This window comes from Ipomoea nil, unplaced genomic scaffold, assembly GCF_001879475.1.
Source record: "Ipomoea nil cultivar Tokyo-kokei standard unplaced genomic scaffold, Asagao_1.1 scaffold0642, whole genome shotgun sequence".
Taxonomy (NCBI): Eukaryota; Viridiplantae; Streptophyta; class Magnoliopsida; order Solanales; family Convolvulaceae; genus Ipomoea; species Ipomoea nil.
In genome coordinates, this window is record NW_017617070.1 from 1,789,340 (window position 1) to 1,816,816 (window position 27,477).

The following is a 27,477-nucleotide window of genomic DNA, read 5'->3' on the forward strand; positions in this document are numbered from 1 at the left end:
GGTGATGTCTTTGAGAATTTTAGGACTTAGGGTTCACGAGGGAGTTCTGATGTTTTATAATTTTAATTTAATTCATATTTCGTAGTCAAAACACAGCGTTTAAGTATATAAAAAAAAATAAAATTTAATTAAATTATTGCGACGGAATATAGGTGGTCGCAATTTCCGTCGCCATATTTAGTCCATAATCTATAGTTTAATTCATTTAAAGGACGGAATGAAATCGGTCGCCAATTCCGTCGCCATTTAACGACGGAACACAAATCGGTCGCCTTTTCGATCGCAAAATGGACGACGTAAATTACTTCCGTCGCCAATTCGGTCGTGAATATTTGCCGCCAAAATTTCGCGGACTTTATTTTATGTTTGCGCCAAGATACACGACGGAAATTAATTCCGTCGCCATTTCGCAACGGAATCTATTCGATCGCAAATTTGGTCGCTAAATGGCGACGGAATATAGTCCGTCTCGAGCTTCCGTCGCGATTCGCGATTTTTCTTGTAGTGCGTACACTAACGGGGAACCACATGTCCGTTACGGGAGGGGCTATATATGCACTGTTTTAATAATTGAGGGGCAACATTTACACCACTCATAATTCAGGGGTGACATTGATAATTGTCATATTATTGAGGGGCATTTTTTACAATTTTCCTACAAATTAATTAGAATTTATTTTGGAAATTAACCTATGGATCGTCTCCTATCCCATGCATTCTACAGCAATAGCAATAATCAGGCGCAAATAATTAAGTGGAAGTCGAAAGTATGGATCTGACCTTTAGTCAAAGGATGGCTTATTTATTGTTGTGGTAATTTATTCTAGTATGGCTTTGAGTTGGTAAAGGCGTATGGATAGCACATATTGGGGAATTGGTTGAGTGAATTTCAATATAAAAGGATGGGATGCTTACCTCTTTGTTTCACACGATTTAGAATATTATTATTTTTGAGAGAAAGTTTCCAGAATCAGGGACGGAGCCAAAGGGGGGCAGGGGGGTCAGCTGCCCCCCTCACCGTACCCCCACTCCATATATAATTTTTGTATGTATATATGTATATATAGTATAGATTTTAGTATTAGTATAAAAAAAAAAAAAAACTAATAAATGTTAACAAGTAAGGAGTTAGATTAGTTGGTAAGGTATGTCTTTGTGAATATAAAAGGTCTTGGTTTCAAATCCTTGCATTAACATAGTTTTACATATTTTTGAGTTCTTCTCCTATGGCTTCAACACAATCACTTTTTTAATATTTAATATGTGTAATTTATAATGTGTTTTCTATTCAAATTATTTTATCAAATTAATTATGTTTCATATTTTGTTATGAATATTTTTATAAAATTTCGATGTGTTTTATTTTTCGCACATATCCAACAATATTGACAACTATATTTCTTAAGTAATGGTTATAAAAAAAAAAATTCTTACATAATTTATTTATTTTTTAAAAATTATCTCTTTTGTTTTAATATTTCGCTTTTACTGGAAAAAATTTCTAAATCCGTTCTACTTCTTTGCCTCCCCCCCCCCCCCCCCCCCCCCCCTCAATATAATTTCTGGCTCTGTCCCTGTCCAGAATCGCTACTTCAACAAATTACTTTATACTATTGCTAAGGAAGTGTTGATCGTACTGGGTCAGTTCGACTGCATCAGGATCAGTAGCATCAACAATTGATGTCAATGAAGGCATGCACGTACCAATCCTGTTCTTGATGTTAGGAAGGTTCTAGTGGTAGTAGTGGTTGATTGCCTTATGTACTCACCCCATGTAAAACACCTTGGTGAACATCTAGTGGATTGGGCAGACGTGAGTTGCCCCGCAGACGTAGGAGAAGTACATATTGTATTCAAGATTCACGGTGCGATTTCACATTGATTTTATAAAATTTACCAGGTTTTCGTATTTAGTTGTTAAATGTTGCATATTTAAGTGTTCAAGTTTGCATAGTAAAGTTGATCGATAATAATTATGAAAATGTCACTGCGTTTTTTGTCTTCAGTCCAAAATAATATAAAGGCACAAGTGTCAAATAGGCTCATCTACTATTGCGAAGTGCTCAATTTCCACCACGAACAAAATTAAGTGTCAAATAGACCCATTTACCAGTTAATTTGTTCAATTAGCTTTTTTTTTTTACATGTTACATATTTATTAATTATTAAAAAATAAATAAATAAATAAAATAATTAAAAAAAAATTTAAAAAAAAAAAAATAATAATAATAATAATAATAATAATCGCCGGACAGCCGGTGGCTGCCCATTCACAGACAGCCGTGGCTGTCCGGCGAGGACAGCCGGACAACCACAGCTGTCAAAGTGAGGTCCAGATCTGGACCTCATGTTTGAGGTCCAGATCTGGACCTTAAACGGCCTGGAACGAGGGCCGCGGCCATGGCCGCCACCCTCGTTCCAAGTCCAGAATTACACCTATGATAGCGAAGGTACCTAGATATCTGGCAAATTATTCTGTGGACCTGTGTCCACGTTGCTATGTGGACCTGGTCCAAAAATACAATTTACATACTGAATGTTCATAATTTAAATACTGAATGTTCGCAATTTTGTAAAAAAAGGTAAATTGTTAACATTTAGTATGTAAATTTGTGAACATAAGTATGTAAGTTGTGAACATTCAATATATAAATTGTGACATTTAGTATGTAAATGGTTTATTTTTTTACTCGAGTCTACCTTGTGGCAAATTATGATGTGTAACTGTGTGCACCATCTGTTCTATGTTCATAATTACTGAACTATATGTTCATAATTATAAAGCTATATATTCATAACTTTGGTACTTCATATTCATAATTATTGAACTATATATTTACAATTACCTATACAGAACCCTATGTTCATAATTTTCGATGTTCATATTATTAATTGTTGAACTCTGTATTCACAAATCACAGAACTAAATAGGTTTATAATTTGATAACTATACATTTTAGAAATTATGAATTTACAGTACAGAAATTATGAATCTACAGTATAGATATTATGAATCTACTATATAGAAATTATGAATTTACTGTATTTAAATTATGAATCTACGGTTTAGAAATTATGAATCTACAGTATAGATTTTATGAATCTGCAGTATAGAAATTATGAATCTATAGTATAGAAATTATGAATCTATAGTATAAAAATTATGAATTGGAACCGTGTGCACCTTGCATAGTGCACACGGTTGCACAGCATAACGTTTCATGTGACCTTGGAAGTTGAAACTCTAACCTTTTGTCATTTAGTCTAGAGGAGTAAATTATATTGTGGGTCGTGGATAAATGTTCATTTTTAGTATATTAAACGTTAATTTTTAATATACTAAAAGTTCATTTTTAAGCTGTATACTAAATAATATAATTAACCTTCAATATACATGATAGGGATTATACCCTACTCGAGTATTTAACTATGTGCTCTGGTATCGTATAAACAGTTACTGGCGTCATTTCTCGAGAGGAACCGACCTGTTTTATGTTTTTCCCAACCAGATTGTGGTCGGGAAAGAGGTTTTCTGGCTCCGCATAATATGATTTCTAATCGGGATAGTTTTCCCGATCATATGTGGTCGGGAAGTACTTACCCGAGCATGGGACCTAATTGTTAGATAGAAGCATAACCCGAACAGATTGCATAGTCATATCAATTAACTTCATGCAATCTGTCAGAATTCTCAAGGCACGTGGGATCAGTGGAATTGCCGCCATCCCGACCAGTGCATGGATAACACGTGTGCATCATGTTGTAGGTTTGGCGTGTGTTTCCTTCAAACTCCTATATAAGCTACATTAAGGGTCCGTTTAGATATACAGAAAATGACTTCTAATATTCATTTTCCGAAATTTCTAATGTTTGGGTATTCACAGAAAATGAAGTCAAAGAAAATTAAAATATTTATTCTGGTCAACACACCCAATTTGGTTGAAAATGTCTTCCTAGTCTTTTAGTTAGAAGACATTTTCCGAATTCTTTATTTTTCATCTCTCCTCTCTCTTCTTTTTTAAGTTAGTTTTCGGGTGGTGGTGGTGGTGGGACCTTCAACACAACCACCACCACCACCACCGCACAACCACCACCACTATCACACGAAGACGACGACGATGACCACCACCACCACCAATACCACCACCACCAACACTAACACCACTACCACACCACCAATACCACCAACACCAACACCAACACCAGGCCACCACCGCCGCCGCCACCCCCACTACCACACCACCAATACCACCACCGCCACCACTACTACACCACCAGGCCACCATCACTACCACCAACACCACCATACCACCACCATCATCACATATTATTATTATTATTATTATTATTATTATTATTATTATTATTATTATTATTATTATTATTATTATAACAAATAATATGTTCAGAAAAATGAACCAAACACGAAAAATGCAATTTATTAACTTTTAGCCAAACAAAAAAAAAAAAAAAAAAAAAAAAAGATAATTTTCTAACATTTAGTCAAACACTAGGAAATTAAAATATTTTCTAGAAAATACGTCATTTTTTGGAAAATATTTTTCAGGTTTACAAACGGACCCTAAATTCGTGTGTGGACTTTTGGACAATTGATAATTACTTAACTAAGATCGTGAGTGTCTGACTTTACATATAGCTACCCAATACTAAGGAGTATTAACCGAGTACAATACATGCGTATTAGTTACATCAATACAAAAAATAAACCTTCAAAAAATGAACATTTAATATATTAAAAATAAACTTTTAGTATACAAAAAATGAGGTAACCTTATGTCAGCGTGATTTACCTAACAAGATGAACCATGACCATGGCATAATGATTGGTCTAGGAAGTCTAGAGACATATTTGTCACAATGCTTGAATGCCCCTTATGCCCGGTGTTCTACTCAATTAACTCAATTGTTTCCGTTGTTTAATATAACTATTATTTAAGTTTTAGATGTTGTATATAATTGTATTGTTTACATCCCAGTGGATTCACTTGTGATAGTATAATAGCAAAATGGGATAGGAGTTTTTCTTAAAATAAGCTAGACTAGAATGCCCTTTATGCTGATTAAACCAACAATGCATATATGATATAGTTTAATTTAATTAAGATCAACCAAATCATACCATATGCAACCCATAAATACGAAGGGAAATAGCACATCCATGTTACGAATAGTAATACAAGATTTTTCATAAAATATGTAGTACAAAGTACATTATATATTTTGAAATCTAGCTTAATTATTTTTATTTCAATTTTGTTCCAACATATATGTATATATATGCCGCATCTAATACAACCCATTATATGATCAACCTTCAATAATTCATTCCCTGGAGCTTTGCTTACTTGATCTTTGAGCAGTCAACTTTTGGGCTAATTTGGAAGGGTATATTCTTAACACCACATTTCCCAGGCAGCTGAGCGGCATACTTGAAGTTGATACCACTAACGGATGAAGCAGCGGACTTCAAGCACGAGCACACGCTCCGGCGATCTGCCCCGTCTTGGCAGCGGCGTAGAGGGACTTGATGCCGCTGCAGCACGCCGGCTGCACCTTCTTGCCGCCTTTCGTCACGTAGCTGAGGCAGGGGACAAGGCTGCTGAACACCGTGTTGCAGGAGACCGCCGCCTCGCTGCACGGCGCCAGCGCCACCAGGAGGCAGATTATGAGCGTCGAGAACTTGAGTTTAGGCGTCATATCGTTCATGTGGCTGTGAGTTTAAGGTGTGGGAAGTTTAGGAAAGTGGAGGTGTATTTAAAGTAGTGGTAATATGATGGAGATTTAGAATTGCAAAATCTTAGATATGATTGTGTCGCCCACCTTAATTACTACTGCTGCGTGCACTACGCGCACCATATTTGAATTGGTGTGTCTGAACAACATTAGTTAATGTTAAGTATTTAGTAATGCGTTTGTGAATTATGATACTAGAGACCTTGTAGCTTTGTCCTTTATATATATATATATATTTTTGTCCTTTATATAAATTATAATAAATATAGTAACTTGATGGTCCGGAGCAAAGCGATTTGAAGAAGAAGATCAAGACAATTCGGGCCTAGCTTAGCAATCGCCCACCTCGAGGCCCCAAGGCCGAGCTTGAAGCTTGGCCCCAGGTACCTAAGGCTGGCTCCATGGCTGGCCTCAAGGCCCAATGCAGAGCTCAGTGCTCGGCCCTAGGTGCCTAAGGTCGACCCCATGGCCAACCCTGAGGCCTCAAGGCCGAGCACGGTGCTCAGCCACAGGTGCCCAAGGCCAGCCTCAAGGCCCCAAGGCTGAGCTTGGCACTCGGGCCCAGGTGCCCAAGGTTGACTCCATAGCCAACTTTGAGGCCCCAATTAGGCCGAGCTTAGCGCTTGGCTCAAGGTCAGGCATGGGCGAGCTTGGTCAATGGTCATCCGCTCACCCTTTTCTCATGGGGCGGTAGAATGGGTTTGGTATGTATATTTTTTTTATTGTCTTTGTTAAGACATAAACATCTAGATTGTAATCACATTACAAGAATTCTTAATACAAGGCAATTATATTGTCTCCTTTAAGCTCTATATATACTTTGTCTTTTATTATTTATCTCTTTTTTTTTTTGTTGAGTTATTATTTTTTTATCTCTTAATCATTAGTTTTGGTTAATTCAAACTACACGGGTTAATTAATTCTATCAGAACCTTAAATAAGTGATTGGAATTCAGCTTTTTTTATTTTATTTTTTATCCACAAGGGTTTAGATTTTAATTCTTTTAGATATTAAAATAAATGTTATTGCAATATAATGAATTTAAAAATTTTCCAAAAGGTTTTGTCCATGGTTCTAGAAACACTATGATCGAAGGTGGTAGGAAGTGTTTGGTGGGTGGAGAAATTCATTGCTTCGATCAATCACTTATTTGGATAAATTGAAGTTAAATGTTATGGGACTTTATTCACCACTTTACTATCACAAAGAGGGAGAAAGAATAAATTGATTCTTGTTAGTCTGTTATGACTTATGACTCAAGTTTCCTTATTACAGAGCTTGGGCTTAATTTTATAGAGAAGAGAAAGACACGTGCCAACTTAACCAACTGCCAACTAATCAACACTAAGGACATCATCAATAGTGTGAAGTTTTGAAGAGATTTTACAGGTGTGATTAGGAAAGAGAAATGGTCAAATGGAAGGAAAGAAAAAAAATAAAAATAAAAAAAACAAAACAAAACTAAAATCTAAAATCTAAAAACAAAAAATAAATAAATTAAATAAAAAGAATTATATTATGCGTCCGCCTGGGCGCGAGATTTGCGCCTCACGCAACTCTCCTTCTTCATTGGTGGGACCCATGACTGCAAAATCCCTATTTTTGCAGGACAAACTCCCCCTCTCTCTCTCTCTTTCCTCTCTTTCCTCCATCTCACCCAAAATGTCTTAAAATTTGTACAAAATCCACTTTTCGGAGTTGCTCTAATCAGCTAGCTAACTATCTATTACATCACTAATTTATTTATTTTTCTTGTTTCTTTTTTGAACTACATAAGTACAGTTGCTTCATGTTGCAATATACCCCGCAATTAGTTGGAGCTTACACATTGTGAATTCCCAATTTGATAATGGAGAGAAAACAACCTAGAGGAAGTGACTTGGTAAAAACAGGGGAAATTTTGATTTGGACCATGCAATGATCCACATAGTACGCGTTGTTGGACCATAAAAAAAAAAATACATTTTTAATATATTATTTGAATACTGAAAGTCATTATTTGAAATAATGTATTTTCAATACTCAAATAATGTACTTTCGCTGAATACAATAATATACTAAAAGTATATTATCTATATATTGAATGTACATTATTTGATAATATACATAATAATGTACTTTTAATACTCAAATAATGTATTTTATGTACACAAATAATGTACTTTTTATTTGTGAGTCCACACAGTTCATGCAATAATGACTCCTAAAAACATTAACCAACTATTGTCCGGTTGGAACATGCAACGTACAACTTCAAAAACCTCTTCTGTAACTTCTCCTGACTAAGTGACTATCGATCTCGATGTGCTTGGTGCACTCGATCGGTGGAACACAAGATTTTCAGCAATAACAATGGTATACTTGCTACGGAGTATATGATAACAGGAGTTTGTGTGTAGCATGTTGCTACTAACCTAGCTTTGTATCGCTTAACAGTCCCAACAGAGCGTATTTAACTTTAATTTGAAAACCCAGCCATTTCAACCCACTTTTTTCTTGCCAAGGGGCAGATATGTTAGGGTCGTTATATCGTGCACCGCGGTGCATAATCGATTATGCACCGCGCGTTAGACACTACAGTGTGTCTAAACCGACACAGCTTCACGTATTATTTTTATATTATCAAATGAAACTACAGTTATATCAAAATGATACTGTAGTTGTGGTGAAATGAAACTACAGTATATATAAAATGAAACTGAATAACATTTCACATATTTTAGTGTATATTGTACAATGAAGCTATAATTATATTCTAATGATCATGTAGTTGTGTTTTAATGAAATTATAGTGTATATAAAATAAAATTAAATAACATTTTCACATATTTGAGTGTATAAATATTGAATGAAGCTGTAATTTGTGTTGAACTGAAACTGCAGTGTATACAAAATGAAACTGAAGAACAGAGTTATTTTTTACGAAGATGCTGTTTCTTTTCATTAAATAAAACAACGTCGTTTTGACAGTGTCGATTTAGACACACTGTAGTGTCTGACGCCCGGTGTGCACCGTGGTGCACGATATAATTTGCCGATATGTTAGCTACCATGTATTATTGGCTTCTAGGGCCATAATTTTATTGTCCATAGCCTCTTTCTATCAACGATTTTTAATAGCTTCTGTATAAGACTTGGGCTCCTACATTGAGATATTAATAGAAAATGATCTGTGAGATTGAGATAATCTACAATAAGAAATGACCTTAGGTGATCTTCTTAGAATTGACTTCTTATTGGATTCAATTTGGCTGTGAAATGAGTGCATTTATACTGGACTAGGAATATTAAAATTGCTAGGAATACACATGTGTTTGAGTTTGGGAGGTTGGGGAGTGGGAAATTATTGTGTGCACCGTAGTCTATATAGTTGTGTGGACTACGGTCAAAAACGACGTTGTTTTTATGTTAAAAAAAAAAAAATTTCATTGCTCCGTACACGTGTTAGAATAATGAACATTTTGGGGTAAGATAATATATTTTATGAGTTAGAGTAATGTACTTTGTGTGTGAGAATAATATAGTTTATATGTGTTATAATAATAAAATTTTTAGTGTAAGATAATGTATTTTATGAGTTAGAATAATATATTTTATGAGTTGTTTTAATGTATAATGTATAATGTACAATGTTTTTTTTTGAAAATTATAATGTACAATGTACTTTATGTAGTGTTAGAATAATAAAATTTTTGGAATAAAATAATATATTTTATGCGTTAAAATAATGTACTTTATGTGTTAGAATGATGTAATTTATATATTTTTGTACCATGGTCCACACATCTGTGTGGATCACGGTCCACACAATAAGGAATAAGGGTCAAATAGGTCATCCAATTGCACACCAAAGTGCAATTAGGCCATCGAACTCAAAAAAGATGCAATAGGGTCCCTGAACAACACAAAATTATGCAATTAGGTCCAAAATGACATGTTTACCTGAAATTGTGGGTTACCGATTTTAAAAATAATTTTTAAAAATAATTTTAAATAAAATAATTAATTAAAATTTAAAAAATAAAAAACAAAAAACAAAAACAAAAACAAAAACAAAAAAACCCCACTAAACCTGCCGGAGACGATTCGTCTCCGACAGGATTCGTCTCCAGCCACGGAGACGAAGACCTTCGTCTCCCTGGACATGGAGACGAAGGTCTCTTTGTCTCCATGGCCAGAGACGAGGGGATGGTCTCCCGGCCATGGAGACGAAGGAACCTTCGTCTCCATGGTCAGGGAGACCAACCTTCGTCTCAATGGCTGGAGACGAAGCCTGCCGGAAACGAATCGTCTCCGGCAGGTTTAGATTTTTTTTATAATTAATTATTTTATTTAAAATTTATTTTTAAAATCGGTAACCAACAATTTCAGGTAAACAGGTTATTTTGGACCTAATTGCATAATTTTGTATTGTTCAGAGATCCAATTGCATCTTTTTTGAGTTTGATGGTCTAATTGCACTTTAATTTGAAGTTGAGTGGTCTATTTGACCCTTATTCCACACAATAATGAATGTTGGGGAGTGGGAGGAGGGACGAGCGAGAGAGTGGGGGTAAGTTTGTAATTCATATACAAGGCTCTAAGTTTTTTTTTTTTTTTTTGAAAGCCACCATTGAAGGTGATTATATTAAAGATAGGCTGCAACGAAATTCATTGGGATAGAATCCCAATACATCGTATGAGTCTGAGTAAAAGCATGCGACGCTAGAGAATGCGCCATAAGATTTTATAATCTAGGAACAAAAATAACTGAGCATAAATTAAAAGTTGACAAAATAGTCCTGCATCCATCAATGATATAGCCAATATATGTTCGCATTCGTGTGGCTTGTGTTGTTAACTGGTGTTGTAGACTGCGACAATCCGTATGTAGTTGTACCGAGAGTATTCCTTTGTCCTTTAACCATGATAAAGCCTCTTTACATGCCAAAGCCTCTGCCATTAACGGGGATAGACAATCGGGTAGCTGCATGTGGAAACACGCCATAAATTCTCCTTCGTTTGATAGCACCACTGCTCCCGCCGTCGCCCTTCCATTTCACGCATGGTAGCCGGCGTCTACATATGCCCTGGGCAGACCGCCTCTGCCAGTGGCAGCAGCAATAGGAGGACTCACTGCCGCTGCTCCTCCGTGAACCGTGGACCACGCCTGCCATGCGGCTGTTGCGGCATTCACAACCCGCTTGGGTAGTGGTAGTGTGTGTTCCCATACCACTTGGTTTCTCGCCCGCCATATGTAATAGAGAATCGCGGCTGCCATAACAAGTTGATTAGGGGTGAGTATTTTCATAATCTCAAGAAACCAAGCCTCAAAGGAATCGGCCATAACATGCATAATAGGTAATGAAGATTCCCGCCATACTGTCTGCGAGAAGACACAAGATACTAGAGCATGCATTGTACATTCAGGATAAGTAGTGCACATTGAACATGTTGGATCAATTTCCACTCCTTTCGTGATAAGATTAGTTGTGGTGGGGAGAACATCACTCAAAGCCATCCACAAAAATAATTTCCATTTAGGTGGAACTTTCATCTTCCATATACGGAGCCAGTCACAAAAACCTCCATCCCTGTGTTCATAATATAATTTCTAAGTTGATTTAATATAATTTCTCTAATAATGATCCCAAAAGTAAAAGTGTAGGGGAGAATTGAATTTTATAAATTTGTTGAAAACTTTTTTTTTTTTTTTTTTTTTTTTTGCGTAAGACCTAATAAATTGTAGGTCCTATTGATGAGATAAAAAGTCTAAAGGTGGTGAATAGACTTTTTAAACTTTTTTAAATTGACTCTAAGTGAGGTAAAATTTAAAAAAAAAAATGCAAATTCTACTTTTAGTCCTTGACTATTATATTGTGACATTGCCACATCCAATCCTATTTTTTTAATTTTGCTATATAACATCATTGACTTTGAGCAAATTCCACTTTTAATCTTTGACTATTGTGACATTGACACATTTACTCCTATTCTTTTAATTTTGCTATATTACATCCTCACTTTCATTTGATTGCCACCATTGTAAGATCTATATGTTAAATATAATATATATATATATATATATATATATATATATATATGAGAAGAGAAAGACACGAATGAGAAATGAATCTTTATTGCTTCACTTGATGATAGAAAGTTTTGTAATACATTCTCTATTTAATATAGTGAAAGAAAACAGACTATAGCTAAAACAAAACTAACCACTAATAACAATAACCCCATTATCAAATACCACTAACCCACTAAAGAAATTAACAACTAATCCCACTAATTAAAATAACTAACCCACTAAAATCTTCTTTTTGTTCTACTTGGTTTAATATTATAATAATATTATTATTATAACATTGACTCTCTTAAATCAAGTTGGATATATTCACTACAAGAAAAATACACACATAAACAACGGTTTTTAATCGTTACGTTGTCTTAGGAGTAAAATTTCTGTTGATGAAACTAGTGTTGTTGTAAGTCCCGCGCATAGACAACGGTTTTAAACCGTTGTCTATTGAGCGTTGTTGAAACTGGTGTTGTTAAAAGTCACGCACATAGACAACGGTTTTAACCGTTGTCTATTAAGTATTGTTCGGATTTTAACCATTGTTTACTGAGTGGTGTTGAAACCGGCGTTGTTAAAAGTCACGCACATAAACAACGGCTTTTAACCGTTGTCTATTGAGTGTTGAATTTGTTAAATAATCGAATCAAAAATTCAGTTAATAAATTTTTAAATAAATATTTCAGTTCTATCAATGGTTAAAGGTTTTTTTAAAATTTTAGTTATCAATAGTTTGATTATCGACAACAGATTACGGCAGGTGTGAGACGGAGTCGAAGGTGCAAGACAGAGCGGCGAATCGAATAGCGCAGCTGAGGTATGAAGCATTAGAGCGCAGGTGAGGCGTAAGTCTACTGCGGAGGTTTTCTTTTGCTAAGTGAATGTCGTCAAGCGTGAGAGTTGAGGTTTTTTTTTTTTGGAGGGAAACAAAAAAATTTTAAAAAAAATAATTTTTTTTAGAGAGGGAAGATTTTTTAATTTTTAATTTGATAAGTGTTAGAGATGGAAGTCAAAGAATTAAAAGACAACACACCTATGACAACGGTTAAATAATTAACAAAAAAAATTCAAACAAAGACAACGGTTTTAAAAAACCGTTGTCTTTGAAGTGTTGTGTATTCAAGTTTGCTTAAAGACAACACACCAACGACAACGGTTAAATAAAACCGTTGTCTTTAAAAAAAATGCACAAACGCAACGATTTACAAACTGTCGTCTTTATAGTATTGTGTATTTAAGTGCGCTTAAAGACAACACACTAACGACAACAGTTAAATAAAACCGTTGTCTTAAAAAAAAAAAAAAAAAAAAAAAAAAAAAAAAAAAAAAAAAAAAAAAAAAAAAAACGAGCAAAGACAACGTTTTAAAAACCGTTGCCTTTGTAGTGTTATGTATTCAAGTGCGCTTAAAGACAACACCAAACGACAACAATTAAAAAAACTATTTTCCTTTTAAAAAAAAAGAGAGAGAACGCAAAGATAACGGTTTTAAAAATTGCACAAAGACAACACACTTATAACAACGCTTAGGTAAAAACCGTTGTCTTTGACAAAAGTGTTGCGTCAAAACAACGATTTTGGACAAAACTGTTGTCTTTTAAACAAAAGACAACAGTTTTGTTAAAAACTGTTGTCTATGTGCTTTTTTCTTGTAGTGTTGGTCATCGCAATTTCCTTCTTCAATTTAAGAAATGTCTCCGTCTTTAAAAGCTTCGTAAATATATCTGCAACTTGACATTCACTTGAACAATACTCAATATTGATTTGTTTTTCAGCAACCAACTCCATGATTTTGTGATACTTGATATCAATGTGTTTGTTGCGAGCATGAAAGACAGGATTCTTGGACAACGAAATTGCAGACTTGTTGTCACATAAAATAGTTGTAGGTGCTTCCTGCTTGTGTTGTAAAAACTCCAAAATTATCCTCAGTCAAACTGCTTGGCTAGCACAATTTGCTGCTGCAATATATTCTGCTCCTGCGGTTGAAAGTGCTACAATCTGCTGCTTCTTTGAAGACCAAGAAAATATGGTTGAACCAAGATAGAATGCATATTCCGATGTGCTTTTTCTGGTCTCAAAATCTCCAGCCCAATCACTGTCTGTATATCCAACAAGTTTCATAACTTCATTAGTAGAGTAAAAAATTACATCATTACTCGTGTGTTTGACATATCTCAAAATTCGCTTTGTTGTAGCCTAATGTGATTCTTTTGGTTCTTCCATGAATTTGCTAAGTATTCCAACTCTAAAAGAAATATCTAGCCTTGTTGCCATCAAATGCCTCAAACACATTCACATTATTACCAGACTCATCTTTTGGACACCTTTAACTTTTTAGCTACAGTAGTTGAAACTGGTTTGGAGTTTTCCATTTTGAACTTTTTCAAAATATCAGTAGCATATTTCTTTTGTGAAATAAAGATTCCACCATCCATTTAAACAACCTCAAGGCCAAGAAAGTAACACATAAGACCCATATCAGTCATTTCAAATCTCTTAATGACTGTCTCCCTGAATTCTGAGATTAGCTTCAACTTATTTCTAGTAATAACCAAATCCTCAACATATAGACAGATTATAACAATATTACCAGAATCCGTGTGTTTGACATACAAAGTGTGCTCATGAGGACATCTTATAAAATCACTTTCAAGAAAATATGAGTTAATGCAATCATACCATGCCCTAAGCGCATGTTTTAAGCCATATAAGGTTTTTCTCAACCTGTACACTTTATGTTCCTTCCCCTTTCTTCACACAAACCTTGTAGGTTGCTCTACATATATTTCTTCTTCAAGAAAACAATTCAAAAAACCAGACTTGACATCTATTTGATTCAATTTCCAATCATTTTGAGCAGCAAGAGAAATAACCATTCGAACTGTATCAAGTCTACTCACTAGAGTAAAAATCTCAAAATAATCAATACACGGTTTTTGTTTGTAACCCTTTGCTACCAACCGTATCTTAAAACGGCCAATTTTTCCATTTGACTTTTATTTCGTTATGTAAACCCACTTTACTCCAATTGACTTCTTTCTAGGAGGTAATTCTGTTAACTCCTAAGTACCATTATTTTCAATGGAACGAATCTCCTCATCCATCGTCTTAATAAGCCAATGAGTTTCTGTAGCAGCCTCCTCAAAGGATAAAGGGTCACAATCTGCAAAAAAAGAGCAAATTGAACAATCTCTTCATCAGATAGATCTTTACCATGACCCAAAACATAATCCTGTAAGCGAGCAGGTAAGTGGCACTCGCGTTGAGATCGTTGAACCGATGACTCTGGATGTGAAGGAACTGGACATTATCCAGAATTGGTTGCTCATCAACAATATTTTCAACAATAGGAATAACAATTATTAATGGTATTTAGAATTCTATAAAAATAGCTATTATTCATTTAACTCTTAATTTTGAATAAAAAGTTCATTATTTATATGCCATTATAATTGTGTATTACCATAAATATACATTTTGACATTTTATTTAGAATTAAATTGAACGTTTACATGCTTTCAAAAAAAAATTGAACGTTTATATCATATATCATAAAATAATATGACATTTTAGTATGCACAATATAATTTTAAATTTTACATTGCCACCACTAGTTTAAAAAGTTTATCTTTTACTAAATCTGAACGGATTAAAAATATAATTGAAGATATATTTTAATTATTTAACAATCTAAGAACGTGATAAATAAAACATTAGAAATAAATTTTTGAAAAGATTAAAATTTAATTTTTAAAACAGAATATATTATTCATAATAAACTTATTTAGTCACAATAAATTAATTACAAATGTATATATCCAATTATCACTAGAGAATTACACTATTTTTACAATAAATTTCAAAAAATCTATGTCTTCTACCCCCATATGTAGACTTATTTTGAGTGAAAGATACTATGATTTTAAGCAAAATGTGTCTCAATTATATTCATTTGTTTGTATATATCATTAGGTGCATAAACTGTTGAATTGAAGACAATCATATGTCTTTCGGGGCGTTTTGAATAAATATCGAGTCAATGGGAGCCAAGGTGAAGCTAAGGAGGAGGCTAAAATACTTCTAAAGAAGCCAAAGAGTGTTACTTTCAATAGATTTGATCACAATGACAAAACAAGGTAAAAGTGGAGCAAAAGATCATAGAGTTGTAATCCACACTTAATATGTCAACATGTTTGTATTTTGATTATATCTCATCCTTGAAATGTCCAAATCAAGTAATTCTTGCACCAATAGAAAGAAGACTCAAATGGATAAAACTCTTATGAAGACCTCAAAGTCTAGTACTGAAGTTAAAAGGGTCAAAATCATCCTAGAAGTCGGAGTTGTGTTGTAGAGCTTTCTCGACGCGTCGAGATTGAATAATTCTGCTGGACGCGTCGAGAGTTGGTAGAACGGTCCAGATTTCGTTAAACTCCAGATCTGCAATTTTCTATTGTGCAGAATTTTCATTTTTGCCCTCATTTCTACCCCACTATAAATACTACCATCCTCTTCAAACCCTAAGTTTGGTTGCGGCTTGAGAAGACAGAGAGTTTAGATGGTGATTCTTCCGCTCTTCAAAGGTGAAAGGAGGGATTCCTACACCTTTAAAGAGTAGAATCACCCCAAGATTGAAAAGAGAAGATGGGGAGCTACAAGTCACACCGAAAGGCGAAGGGAAAGCTAGGAAGACATCATTCGGGAGAATCTGATCTCTTCAATTTTCTTTTACTTTCTTTTTTTCTTGCATGCTCCTTAGCATTTGTGTAATGAAGACAATATTAGCCATGGTTGGCTAAACTTAATTTGTAATATTTGGATGAAATGTGTTTATGAACCCATGTGCCTTGTTCTTAAAGTTCTCAATGAAATATATATATTTGTGTTTTATATCTTGTGTTGCAATTGTGGTTTATATATTGATACTTGTAATTAAGGATCCAAATTTCATGTTTCATTGCTATATTTGTGTCTTAATGGAGTTAGGTCATAAATTAGAGCACCACGTACAATTGCACTTGACTATTGCACATTGGAAGAGGGCATTTTACCTTAGGAAATTCAATCTTGATTGCTTGTTTTTATATTGTTTGAGTGATTAATTATCTCATGGGAATGAATATATTCACTCACATCATTTTGGGTTGGAATTATGGGAGTAATCTATTCCCTTCATATGCAATCTTTCACACTTGTTTAAGACCAAATTAATTATTTCTTCTTAGTTTGGCACTAGGTGATTAAACACTTACCCCCAAAAATCCCACCCTTCATTTTATTGTATTTCCAAGTTTGCTTCCTTGTCTTTATTTTACTAATATTTGATTTTATTGAACCATCTCCCGTAATGTCAGGAATAACTTCTCATGAATAAATTAGTAACTAGTGCTTAATATCTCACTTCCATGTGATCGATAACCCCAAAATACTCTTGAGTATTTGTTTTTCGTTTTGTACTGCAACCATCTTCTAATCATTAAACTAATTCAACTTGAAGACAAAGCATAACATAAAGAACAAGAAAGAAGAACTCTTAAAGAGCAAACCTTAAAACTGAAGCTCAGTCAAAGTGAAGCTCTTTTTATATATAGGATCAAATTATAGGGATAAAAAAATTTCACCATCTAGAATGGTAATATAAACAAATTTAGTTTTTAACATGGGTGAAATCGGCAAATTTATGATAGTTATTGAGTACTTTTCTTTTCTGAGTAATTTTCTTTTTATTACCACATCAAATCATAAAAGATTTTGGTTTTAAAAAATTCTTCGAGTAGCTTTATCGTTTTTATGTATTTGAAGGGTAAGAGATTAAATACGATTTTTTAAATTTATAAATATTATCTACAATCACAAACCGTTAATATTTATTTGTTCAAATTTAATTTGCTGGTGCGATTTGGATGATTTCATACACCGAAAGCGGAAATTAAAGTTAATGGGCATTGCTTTTATCCACTAATTTAATTTGGTGACAGAAATGATTGTTCACACGATTCTCATCCATTTAGGCATGTCCACTTAAACTCGCATAATTACTACATTTAGTACGATCCAATGTGACGTTTATAATACTCGCAAATTATGCTGTGCATCCGTATGCATGTAAAAACGACGCCGTTTTATTAAAAACGCGCGTCTCACTTAAAAAAAAAATCAGTTTCGATTCTCTGCAACAACATATGAACTAAAATTCTAGAATCGATGAACTAAAATTCTAGAATCGATGAACTAAAATTTCAGAATCGATGAACTAAAATTCCAGAATCTATGAACTAAAATTCCATAATCTAATCTATGAACTAAAAATTATAGAATGAGTGAACTAAAATTCCAGAATCTATGAACTAAAATTTCAGAACCGATGAACTACAATTCCAGAATCGATGAACTAAAATTCCAGAATCAATGAACTAAAATTCCAGAATCTTTGAACTAAAATTCCAGAATGAATGAACAACATAATGTTGTTGAGGGGAATCGAACCTGATTTTCTTTTTAAAGTGGGATGCGCGTTTTTAATAAAACGACGTCGTTTTTGCATCCGTATGCACAATGTGCATACGGATGCACAGCATAACTATTCTATAATACTCGAGATGATCAATCGTATATTATGGACCATGGTTCACATTGCACTATAAATCCTGATTCATGTGTTTGTGTTTTTTGTTATGATTATTTGTCTCTTACGTTATGGATTTATGTATCTTAATAGTATTAATTATGTACCTGAAATAAATTAGTAAGTGTGTCTTATGTTATGAATTTTTGTGTCTTGTGTTCTAAAATTGTGTATATGAACACAAATTATGTGACTAAATCATATTTGAAAAATAAGTAAATACATAACACGTGTATGTGTCTTGTGTTATGATTTTTTTGTATATTATGTTATGAAATTCTGTACCTTACGGCCTTACGGGTATAAATTATGTACCTCATCTTTTAAATCCAGCCGGGTCCATATTATTTTTCTTGTGTTGTAATTTTTTGTGTTTTGTGTTATGAAATTCTGTACGGATGAATTCTATACCTGGTTATATTTCAATCTATGATCCTAATGCTATGTACACACTGTCCATGATATAATTGTCCGAGATGATAAGGTAATTTTTGTTGGAAAATTGGAACTAAGGATAATTTTAAAATTAAAATAATCTTTAACATATACTTATTAATAAACCTACTTAAAAATAAAGTGTAACTAGATGTTATTAATTTATTATATATATTTGATTGAAATTAATTTATAATTTGTTACTATTAAATTCAGTCCAAATTGTACTTAATTATATTGTTTACTATGTTTTGTGTAGTTCTATTAGATAAAATTATTCATATCTTTTTTTGTCTAATTTGTTTATTTTATATGAAAAGTGTCAAATTGCTCTTCTCTCTTTCCCTCTCTCTCCTAGGTGAATCTGTAAAATTAATAAAAAATTCAGACAATTGAGGTTGGTCTAATAAAATTTCATACAATTAAGATTCAAAGGTCTATATCTAGACCTTCAAGTCTCATATAGCTATGGCTATTGATTGCCATGGCTATGCATAGTCGCCAGATGAAGACAACCTCTTTGCCAATCAACTTTTAGTTTTTTTTGTTTTTTTTTTAAAAAAATTCTTTAAAAAAAAATTGTCAATACATCTGTTGTGTGAGTATCAGATAAGAAAAAATATATATGTAAAATGTCTAGTCACCATCAAATCAGTAGTAACTCGATGCATAGATAATTTTAGGATACATCCATCCTTTATGGCTCGTTTGGTTTGTAAAAAATATTTTAAGGGAAATGGAATTGAAATTCAATGGAAAAACAATTACTAGGAAAATGAATTTTATTGTTTGGTTGGTGGAAAAAGAATTACTGGAAATACTAATTCTATTGTTTGGTTAGATTTGAAATTGTAAGAAATAACGAATATAAAGACCTATATGCCCCTACAAATTAATAAGAGTAATATAAATAAAAAATGAAAACAAGGGTAAAATTGGTAATCCATCTCACTTTTTCTTCCCATCTCCCATGGAAAACAAAATCCTTGATCCAGGATTTTTTTTTCCTCAAATTTGAGGAATTCATTTTCCAATGGAAAATGAATTCCATGAACCAAACACTAGAAAACAACATTTTCCTCCGCTTTAAGGAAAATGTTTTCTTTTGGAAAACATTTTCCATGAACCAAACATCCCCTTAACGTTTGGATCGATCATTGATATTGAGTATAGAACAACCATAAATCTCCAAGTATTTTGTATGACCCTTAGAAGTGACTACAATTTAATGTGAGGATTAATCACGGCAAATTTTTATGTGAACCATGGTCCACACAACGTTGTGCAGACCATAAAAAGTATATTTTTAATATACTAAAAGTACATTATTTGTATAGTGAATGTAAATTATATATAATAATATACTTTCCATGAATACAAAGTACATTTTCAATATACTAAAAATACATTATTTGTTTATTGAATGTACATTATTTGATAGTATACAAAATAATATACTTTCAAAGTTTCAGTACACAAATAATGTATTTTTAAATAATGTACTTTATGTACACAAATAATGTATTTTATATACACAAATAATGTACTTTTTATTTCTGGTCAGATTAATAGAATAATGATTGATTAACGGCTGTATCCGGTGATGTATATCCTAGGTTACAAAAAAAAAAATGATTTTAGGATCTAATTACACTATTTTATCAATTTAAAGTACCTAATTAGAGCTTTTGCAAGTTTTTTTTTTTTTTTTTTTTTTTAACTTAGGGAGCTCTGATACCAATTTGTTGCGGGAAGGCGATAGGGATAAAAATGAGTAAGAGATTAAGTAAATAGATGTGTTAAAATTCTATACCTTAATGTTTCTAATTTTTTAATTCCTATTTCAGTGTTTTTTATTTCGTGGGCTATTTGGTTTAATTGTTGGGTCACTTCTTTTATTTCTGTTTCTATCTTTATAATTGTGTTGTTGGCATCTTTTACTTCTGAAGTAATTTCATGTTTCATTTTATGATATTTTTCTTGAAAATTATTGTGAATTTCTTTAAGAATTTCATAAGTCCTTTTTATTTCTACTAAAGCTTCTTTGTTTACTTGTATTCCTTTATCAAGTACTTTAATAATTCTTCCAGCTGTGAATTTATCCTTACTACTCATAATTTTAATCTGGGTATTCGAAATTTTTAAATCTTTGTAAGTTTTTAAATTTTTCTGTAAGACTTGTAAATATTTCTCTTCTTTTTTCTACTGCTCTCTTTTCAAGTTCTAATATCTTTTTATCTATTCTATCTATATTATTTATAGATTGTTTGCATTTATCATAGTGGTAATTTTTTCCCATCGGATTTTCACATGTTATATATTTGACTCTATGATAATTACCTATTTTATACCAATCCCTTTGTTATTGTCTTAACTTATTTTTATTATTAATAAATTTATCCCACTGTTTGAAATTTTCAGAATTATTACTAGTTGAAGCTTCTTTGTTATATTCCATTTTAATATTTTCCAAGATCTTTTAAACCTTAAAAAAGGTAGATAAGTGATTATTTTTATTTAATACTTTCAAGAAATTTATAAGGCAGACAGACAATATGAACAAACATTATGTTACAAGCAGAAGTAATCTTCATCATAGAGATCATTTTTCATTGAATTAAAAATTCTATAACCTCCCATCAATTTCTAAACAACATACCCCTTCAGATATTACTCTTAAAAAAAAAATTATCAAACAATGTTAGCTTAACTCATACCTTGTGCAGACTTATCAGGTCACCGGATACTCAACCCTTCCTGCCCTTCTGTTCCCTTTACTGTTCACACAATACCACGGGAGATAGGCTAGAAGCTGGGAGTCCTCAACAGATCTTCCTAATATTTCTACACAATATATGGAGTGTGGCTAACAGATGTTTAATAATTTTTCTAGAGCTTTTCTCTTCTTTGGGTAATATGTTTATACTTTTGATAGTTGGTTATAGAAGAAAGAAAGTTTAGAAAGCCATGAAAAGAAACAAGGATTTTCTGAAGAAAAGAACTCAACTGATGACTTATCTGATCTCCAACTTTTCTGATACTTTTATTAAACAAAGAGGCTCCTTATATAGAAAACCTCGATAGGAAACTTACAAATATTTTACAACTCCTAAGTGATAACTCTTACAAGAAAAGTCTTCAAGCTAGGTACAATAACATAACTACTACATCAAGAGTTTTCAAACTAGGTACACCCTAGTACAATAATAAGATAACTACTACATGTAAATATTTCAAACTAGGTACACACTAGTACAATAATAAGATAACTACTAAGGTGTCTTTATCTCTTTCTCCTTACATTTTGTCTTCTAGCATTTTTGTCTTCTTTCTTCTTTGCTGATAAGGCATTTCTTCCTGATCTTTATTTGATAAAATTTTGCCACTTGATTTTGGCTGATCATTTTTTCTTCTCTTGAGATTCCTTCCTTTAATACTTGCTGATATTGAGTTTCCACCAGTAATAACTTGGATAATACAGATTTAATATTTCTGATATTATTTTGCTGATACGTCCCTTGGACCAGAAAATTCTTGATAATACGCCGCTTGGGCCAAAAAACCATAATACTTTGAACCGTAATACGCCACTTGGGCCAGAGAACCATGATAATATTTTGATAATAATTTGTTAGTACGCCCGTTGGGCTGAGAGCCGTTGGCTTACTGTAGTTTTTTAGGCTACATTGGGCCAGTTGATAATAATACTTGATAATACACCCGATATTACATCAGGTAAGATAATACATCCTCAGCTCCTTCAGAAGGGATCTTCAGAGCTCGGACCTGCCTTGATATTATTTTGTTTTTTCCTCTGCTCGATGACAGTTGTATAGAACTCAATAGTAGCTGGATCATGCTGATGTTTTAAGTTTATTAATTTATTATGCATTTCTAATAGGTCAGTTGGATCACTGGTTATCATGTCAAAATTATTATAATATAAGGTTATTATTTCTTCCACTTCTCCTCCTTTAGTATGTCCTATTACACTGGTTCTTTTATGTCTTAACATATCTTCAATTCTTGATTTTAGAGTTAATATTCCCCATGCCCTTTTTTGACTCATCCATTCCTGAAAATTTTCTAAGGTGCAAGGGATTTTCATATTTAGACTAGTATTATCTCCTTCTATGGTAGTATTTCTTCTTATTTTAAATAATTGGCATATTACTATGGGTTTTCCTAAGAAGTCGGTAGATGCATCAAAAAATTGTATTCCAAATGTTCCACTTCCATATGTTTCCATCATTTTCAAAAGTGAATCCCCTATTATAGTTGGTAATTTGCTAATATTATACATTTCTTCATTTACTATTATTTTATCTATAAATCCATAAGTAAATAGTTTATATACTGCTGTAGGGTTTGCGTCTTCAGTGCATAAAAACCTAGGATATTTTGTTAACTTTCCTACTCTTAATATAGTATCATTAGACTTATATTCATAAAATTTATTTATTACATCATAAGCTTCTATTACTTGTGAGGGATACTTAATTTTGTCTGCTATAGTAAAAGGGATTTTTGTAGTGGTGGATGATTCTGATTGGTTAATTAATTTTGATGAAAAGGTTTTTAAGGGTTCTAATACAGTTTTTACAGGTGAGTTAATAACAGGTTCTTCCTTATGTTCTTTTAATATTTTAATAAGTTCTCCACATTCTTCTAAAGTTTTTAAGATTTGTTCATGTTTTTCAGTGATTTCTGCTATAACTTTCTTCATTTTTTCATTGAAACTTTTACTACTTGTCATTTTTGTACCTGCTCAAAAAATCAGCTAAAACATTTTTAGTTCCAGATATAGGTTTAATAGTGAAATCATAATAACAAAAGAAAGATTGCCAATATCTTCTTCTATTTAATTCTGGCAAAGGATCTATTTTATTCATAATAAAGGCTCTTACTTGAGTATTATCTGTTCTTACTACAAATTTTACTGGTAGTAAATGATAATGAAATCTTTTTATTCCTAATTTTACTGCTAATACCTCTTTCTCATTTATATGATAATTTTGTTCATTAGGTTTCCATGTTCCTGATCCATATCCACATATTAAAGATTTTTCTTTGTCTATATCTTCTTTAGTATAAGCTACTAATACTGCTCCCCATCCTATGTCACTAGCATCTGTATATAATTCTAATTGATCATCTTTTTCTGGCAATCTTAATTTTGGTAAAGATTCTACTTTTTCTTTTATTGTTTTAATAGCATTAGTATGTTCTTCTTTCCAGTCAAATATATTAGATTTTTTAATTAAACTTTGTAAGGGTTTTCTAAGTGTTGGTAAATCTTTAATATAGTCTGATGCATAATTTACTATTCCTAAGAATTGTTGTACTTCTTTTTTATTATCTAATTTTTCTTTAAAATCTTTTATTTTTGTTACAATGTGTTCTTGTAGTTGTAATCCTTCTTCTGAAATTATATATCCTAAATATTCAATTTTATTTTTAAATATTTCAGATTTCTTTTCAGATAATAAGATTCCATGTTTTCTAACAGTTTTAATAAATTCATTCAAATGTTCTACATGATCTTTTAGAGTATTACTATATATTAAAATATCATCTACATATACTATGCAAAATTCATTTAAATTTCTAAAAACTTGATCCATCCTTCTTTGATATATTTGTGGTGCATTTTTTAATCCAAAAGGTAATACTTTCCATTCATATTGTCTTTGAGGGGCACTAAAGGCTGTTAAAGGTTGTGCTTCTTTAGTAAGTTTTATTTGCCAAAATCCACTTTTACAGTCAAATTTACTAAACCATTTCTTACTAGCTATTCTGTTTATTAAATTTCTTTTATATGGTAAACAATATCCATCAAATATTATTTTCTTGTTTAACTCCCTATAATCAATTACCATTCTAGCTTTTCCTCTTTTTTGCTCACTATGTTTTCTTACTAGGAAGGCTGGACTACTGTGTGGACTAATACTTTCTTTTATTATTCCTAATTCTAATAATTCTTTTATTTGTATTTCAAATTCTTTTTGATCAGTTGGACTATATCTTATAGGTTTACTTCTTATAATATCATTTGGATTTATTAATTTTATATCAGCATATATCTTTTCTTTATCCCATAAAGTGATAGGATTTTCTCCAAAATTTATTTTTAATAATTCCAAATATTTTTGTTTTAATTGTTCTAAATTATTATTTCTGTCTATTTTAATGTTGTATATTTTTAGGAAATGTATTGGTAAAATTCTTTTTAATATTACCCATTTGTTACATGGTGTTAATAGGCTTAATGTCTCGCTATTTATTACTTGCATTTTGAAAAAGTCTAAAAAATTATTTCCTAATAATAAAGGGTGTTTCATATTATTTTCTTGGTATACTATTGGTATTTTAAATATTAATTTATCTAATATAATTTTTACATCTTCAGCTATTACATCTAACTCTTTATTATGTTCATTAAATCCTGAGACTTTTATTCTATGTCTGTTTGATTTTTTCCATCGGTATGGTGCTATTACTTCTTTTTTAGCTAAACATATATCTGCTCCGCTATCTATAAATATTTTTTGTATTGCCATCTTATTAGGTTTATATTCTACATAGGTTTCTATATAAATTGCTACCATATTTTATCCTTATATAATAAATGATAATAATAAATTTCCATAATTTTATCTTTTAAATCTTCTCCTAATATTTCTTCTAACAAATTTTCTACTCTTTTTAAAGTTATCATTTGTTCTATGAAGTTTCGTTCAATATTTTTTTATGAATTTTATCTGCATTAATACTAACCATCCTTTTTCCATTATTCTGAACTTTCTTCTTCACTACTTTCATTATTACTAAGTTCATTAATATTTTCTTCTTCTGGTTCTGTTTCACTAATATAAAATATTTCATATTCATACCATTGGTCATTTTCTTCTTGTATTTGCTCTAAGTTCATGATAAATTCAGTAGTATTAAGATATTTTACTCCGTTTTGTTTTAGTTTAGGGCATTTATTTGCATAATGTCCTTTTTCATTACAATTCCAACATCTACATTCATAAGGTTTTTTATTTTCTCCTTCTAATGGTCTCATATTCTTTCTTCTTTTTCTAAATTTTCTCTTATTTCTAAATCTTCTCCTATTTTCAGGGGTATTTCTATATTTTCTAAATTTTTTCCTTTTATATCTCTTATAATATGGTTTATAATATGACTTGTAGTAAGATTCATTGTTTCTGTTTTTCCTATATTTCTTATATTTTTTAGAGTATTTTCTTTTCCTTCTTTTGTCTTTATAGTCTTTGTCACATCCAAATATTAGTCTTTTCTCCGTAAATCCACATATTTCTCTTAATCCTTTTCTCTTATCTTTTTTAATCTTTTGTTGTATTCTATATTCTTCACATTTTCTCATCAAATATGATCTTAATACTCTAATTCTTTCTCCTAAAGTATTTTCTTTTGGTTCATATTGACTATATTCTTTAGTTATTTCGGTATTATATGGTGTTGGTAGATGATCGTAGTAAAGTTGTTGATATGTTATTCCTTCATCTTGAGAAAATCTTGCTTCATAAAAGAATTTACTAAAACTTATAGTATATTCTGGTAATTTACTAATTTTACAACATTTCATATTGTTCAAATTCATTATTATTTCTGTTTTTCTTTCTGCTATTACTTTTTCTTGTGATACAAACCATCTTTCTCCTAAAAATTCTCTTTTTAATACTATGTCAAATATTGACAACATGGATTTCCAATCTGTAGCATAATTAGGTGCTTGTGCTCTAAATTGAACAGTTATAGTTTCAAACCAAAATCCTACTTTTCCTATTAAAGTTTTTGATATTAAATCATACACATAGTCTAGATTTGAGGTACAGTTTGAGTTCATTAGTGCTATAAACATTCCTAAGTTCCAATCGTGTATTCTTCTATTAATTTCTTGTTCATCGTATACATTATCTAAATCTAGAAAGTATCCATTTAAATTTACTCCTTGACTCATAGATCCTACGAAGTCTTTGAATTCAGATTGTTGTCCTATTGGTATGTGGTCTGGTAGACTTGTTTTTCTTCTACTAATTATTTCTAAGTTTGGATCTACTATTTCTTCTTCAGGATAGTCATTAGCATCTTCATTTATTATGTCTTCTGTTTCAGCTTCTGTTTCTATATCATTATTTCTTTCAAATTCTTCTTCTATATCGCTTGTTGGTTCTTCTTCTATTATTGCATTTACTGATTTCATTTTTCTTAATACTTCTATAATTTGATCATTTTCTTTAACTATTTCAAAATCTTCTTCTTCTTCATCTACTAAACCTTCTATATATCCTACTATTTTTAAATCTTTTTTATTATTTTCTATTTCTTTTCTACTATCATCACTACAAGTGTCTATGCTACTTGTATCACTTATCTAATTTTTTCCTTTCAATTTTTTCATAGAATTTTGTAACGCTTCTATTTCTATTTTTAAATTATCCATCTCTTGTTTTATTTGTTTTAATTCTAGTTTAGTCTCTTTTAATTCTTTTTTGGTATCATAATAACTATGTTTGTATTTTTTATATTTCTCTATCCATTCTTTATTAGAATTATTTATTAACTTAAT

The 27,477-nt window shown here is 31.7% G+C and overlaps 1 pseudogene; it reads right to left on the minus strand.

The window, feature by feature from the left end:
- Positions 1-5,157: 5,157 nt before the first annotated feature.
- On the minus strand, positions 5,158-5,768 carry LOC109174351 (annotated as a pseudogene).
- Positions 5,769-27,477: the final 21,709 nt, after the last annotated feature.